General features: G+C 33.0%; 1 long non-coding RNA gene across 1 annotated transcript; it reads right to left on the bottom strand.

Moving 5' to 3' along the window:
* Positions 1-837: 837 nt before the first annotated feature.
* LOC122295357 lies at positions 838-2416 on the bottom strand. The gene is made up of 2 exons (XR_006237981.1): positions 2266-2416; positions 838-1172 (listed from the first exon to the last, which is right to left on the bottom strand). It is a non-coding gene; the product is annotated as an uncharacterized LOC122295357 (long non-coding RNA).
* Between the last annotated feature and the right edge of the window lie 2262 nt (positions 2417-4678).

The following is a 4678-nucleotide window of genomic DNA, read 5'->3' as shown; positions in this document are numbered from 1 at the left end:
ATATTTTAATAGTAAATCGTAATTTAAAAAAAAAAATACGTGGGACTTAGAAATCCTAAAAAGTGTATATAATATTACTTCAAAATCCCTTCGAAAGTGTCTCCTGGAGCTTGTTTTATAGATTCTGGCACAGATTTACAATCTATTATTTTGTAATGTTTATAATTTCTATATTTATCAATTTGATTACTCCTAAAGTTATGTTCAACAATTTACTCCTAAAGTTACTTAAAGAAATTAATATTTTAATAGGATTGAGGAAATAATAGCTAAGCTAACGTAGATGCATTGGCAGGTAGTATATCTAGAAATTAATTAAGCTCTCAGATTTCTCACATCTTAATTCGTTGTTGACATACAAAACAAAAGAACATCCCCCAAAGCCTCTTCACTTCTCATATCAACATATTTTCATTTTTTCAATTTTTTTTTTTTTTTTTTGGATACATTTGGGCGAGGGTAGTTTCAAACTCTAGACCTTCATTTTTTAGACTGAGGACTGGGAGTAAAATCAATCAGGCTACAGGTCTTTGGCTATATGTATTGATCCCATAAAAAGGATGTAGAAATATTCGACTCTTAATGCTTTAATAACATATGCTAATCAAACTCTTTGTCACTCTATTCTAATAAAGATATATTAGAGACTTCAGTACACCTAAAGATATATTAAAGGTGTAAAATATATATTTTTCCTAAAATTAGCTTTATAATTTAAAATGAAAAATGGGCGATAATTTGTGGATAAAGGTGTCGCAAGTACTTAATTCCTCGTTATTCCATAACCCTTCATTCAATATTTCCATTAACAATCATAAGTAAATTGCATGTAAAGAGGAAAAAAAATACACCTTAATATATATTACATTAATGATCTCCGGAAAAAGAAATAGTAGAAATTGAATTCCCACTTTTCCTATTATTATTATATTAAGGAAAAACAGTAAACACCTTATAACTATATATTGCAAACCCTTAAATTACTCCCCCTTTAAACTAAGGATTATTACGAAGTGGCGGTGGCGATGGCGGTGGCGGTAGCAGTGGCGGTGGTGGTGGCGATGGCGCTGGGGGTGGCTTGTAAATATGAGGACCCACGTTTGAAAGTGGAGGAGGGGGAGGACTTGGCGGGAGTCTGTGATCACTAGCTAGTTTTCCGGCTTTGGTATGATCTGCATAATTCAACGTTCAATCAAACAATTAAATGCAGTACTTGGTTTAAGTGTCACCCTTTCTACATCAATGTGTAGCACATCTTTCATAGGTTACCAAGAAAAGTTACTGGCATGCATAATCTGTACACATGCATGAGATTATTAACATATATATATATACACACACATATATAAGGCTTGATCTTAACTGTTAACATAAATATATATGCTAACTAAATTAATATTGCTAATTATCTAAAACTTTATTGATTTATGCTGTCATATAAATTTTGCTTTTGCTCCTTTTAAATAAATTCATCCATTCTTCATATATCTTAATAATTTGAAGTTTACAGTGATTTGAAAGATTATGCCAATAAAGGTTTGGTAATTAGTTTTCTTCAATATCTGCAAAAGTCAGCAAATACCTAATCAAACAAGTGTTGGTGCACAAATTGTAAAATGCATAGAAAATATAATTATCAGGATGCTGCTTTGATTAAGACAACATTTGGCCCTTTCAATTCGAGAAGTGATACATCATGAACAACCCATCTGTAATTAATTCACAACTTCTTTATAAAATAATACTTTTTTAAAAAATTTAAAAATATCAAATTAAAGTAGAAATAAAAAGGAATTTTTTACAATTTTTTTTTTATTTTTTTAAATAGTTGATTGGGTGTTGGTTTATCATTTCTCTTTTCTTTTTCTTTTCTCCATGCACAAAAACTAAGACAGACCATGATATTCTCAAATTGAATTATTTATGTCAAGTCTAGACATCTGAATTTGTTTCTGCAGGGCAACATGAGAATCTTAGCATCACTTTTGAAACACAAGTTTTCTCTAAAATATGAAATGTCCTTTTTAGATAGAAACTTCTTTAATTCATTTCTCTTCTATATCTCAACTCTACAAATTAAAGGGAATGAACTGTTTATATATAAATATATATATGTGTGTGTGTGTGTGTGTGTGTGTATTTATATAATTTATTGAAATTGTTCTAATAAGAGCAAGATTACTAACACAGTACTCGTTAATGGTAGCATCTATATTCCACTAGTGGTATATTGATCAGGAAATAAGTTCGAGGTAGGATTCAAACCTGCACTGATTTGATAAGGCTGCATGGCCGAGATTGCTGCAGAGAGTAATAATACCAGAACGATATAACGGGAGAAGGAAAATAGTCCCATGTCATCTGCTCTTGCTCTCTTCGGGCTTACCTAACCTCATATATGTAGTAGTGTCCCTAATTTTGCTTTATGGACACTGTCCCTAGCTCCCACACGGCATGCAACAATCAATACATCAACCCAGCACCCCGTTCCACACGGCAAAAACTAATCCACAACGTGCCAAAGATTATACGTATAGATCACTCTGACTGAAATTACCTACGAATCTAAATTTTAAGGCCCGTTTTGATAAATATATATATATATATATATATTTATATATATGTGTGTGTGTGTGTAAATAGTAATAAAATGGTTTGGTAGAGGGGGAGGACTTGGCAATGGTTTGGTAGCTAGTTTTCTTACTTCAATATCTGCAAAAGTTAGCAAATACTTAATCAAAGAAGTGTTGGTGCACAATTGTATAATGTATACAAAATATATATATCAGGATGCTGCTTTGATTAAGACAACATTGGGCCCCTTCAATTGAGAAAAGTAAATACTTTAGCCACAAAAAAATTATACAAACACTTAAGAATAAATACCTAAAACTACAAAGACCTACTTTTTAAAGTGTTTGCAAATGAAAAGAATTAGACAAAGGATCATTAATCAAACCTGCAGAGATCGATCTGATATGGATGCATGGCCAATATGCTAATGCGATTGGTGAGAGTTAAAGTTTTGTTAGTGGGAAAGTTTGTGGGTGTATTTGGAGTGAGAAGAAAAATTAGGTGATTGTAATAATTTTTCACGCACTCCAAAGAATACCAGCTTTTCTAACGATGAAATTTCCCACAAAAAATGATGATATCCTCGCAACTTACCTTGTCCTTGTGACTTCCGAATCACTGTACATTGGATGCCAACAAATGGTTGCTCCTGCATCGTTGTAGCAAATTGGGAAAATGGATGCAAAGAGTACTAATCGTGACACGACAAAATTCGATGCAAAGAGGGATTTCTTCCGCTGCAAATGAGGTTGCCGTTTGATTGAGCCAACAATTGATGGAATCGATGGATTGCAACACAAAAAAATTGCAGCAATAAAGCATAAAATCGCTAGTTTAGATGCTACCATTGCGTCACGAAAGAAGTAGACGGTACCCATTTCCGTCGCTTTAGTTGAGTAGCGCCCCAACAGGCCTGGGGTGCAGTTGCAGCATTCGAAGGAAACCGATGTAATAGATCAATTCCAATGATTTTCTAGGCGAAGCTTGTGTGTTTAAATGGCAGTTTCATGCTTAGTTTTCTTCTATCAAATTTTCAAACTCGCTGCAAATAATTTTTTGTTTTTTTTTTCAAACCACATATTATATATATGCTCTTTTCAATTTGAGTATTGCAAACTATCTTTACACTGGTAATATAATGCAGTTGATCATTATCTTCTGGTAATTAATAACACTTCCCAATGGCCAATATTAAAGCAAGTAATTTATGCTTGTGGCCAGCCATGTTCCCCATAATTCAAAACCTAATAATACGCTAAACATGTAATTGAATCGGTCCTATATCATAAATGGACAATGATAAATCAAGTATTGACAATCATCCGCAATATATATGGCATTACACTTGGTGCTAAACATCAACATTCATTCATCAACTGTTAAAAAGCATTGCTCAGTTTAAGTTACAAACTGATCAATAATTTCTAACTATTATATTCCAAATCCAAGGCATTTACATACCTAAAACTAGTATATTATTCAAAAGTTTACAAATACAAGTGCTAGCCAAGCATATGGCATTATGGGTCCTTGTGCTTCATAAACCTCATAAATTAGCAGCAATAATGATATTGTCTTGGCAGGGCTGGGTGAGACAAGAAAATTGAAAAGATAGAAAAGGCAGTACTCAACCTCACAATTGCAATCCAACAGCTAGTCTATTTTGAAGGCTTCTCCCAACAACCGAATTGTTGTACTGTGGAAGCAGAGATCCCTAACAAACTGGACATCACCAATCAACCACTTTGTGTCTTCATCCATAGTGGATTTTCTTCTCTGAGTTTGGTGATTTTTTTCCTGTTTTGGGAGTTTTCCACATAAAATCATGTGTTGTTATTATTTTTTTATTTTTATTGATATTCATGCAAATGGTAGATCATATGGAGTGAATTTGGCAAATCCAAATTCTAACAAGTGATATCAGAGCCTAGGTCTTTTTTGATGGGATGGAGTTTCGATATAGTAGTGTAGATATGTATGGTCTAAGCAAGTTCTATCTAGGAGATTGGGTTTTAAGTGAGACCATTGTGACCCCTCAAATCTTTCTTGGGAACCTTGAAATTCTGTTTAGGAAAAGAGAATCTTTTCTAAGAACTTATTTAGT

Source organism: Carya illinoinensis, chromosome 15 (assembly GCF_018687715.1).
Source record: "Carya illinoinensis cultivar Pawnee chromosome 15, C.illinoinensisPawnee_v1, whole genome shotgun sequence".
NCBI lineage: Eukaryota > Viridiplantae > Streptophyta > Magnoliopsida > Fagales > Juglandaceae > Carya > Carya illinoinensis.
Note: the sequence above shows the minus strand (reverse complement) of the source record. Positions and strands in the feature narration are given on the sequence as shown.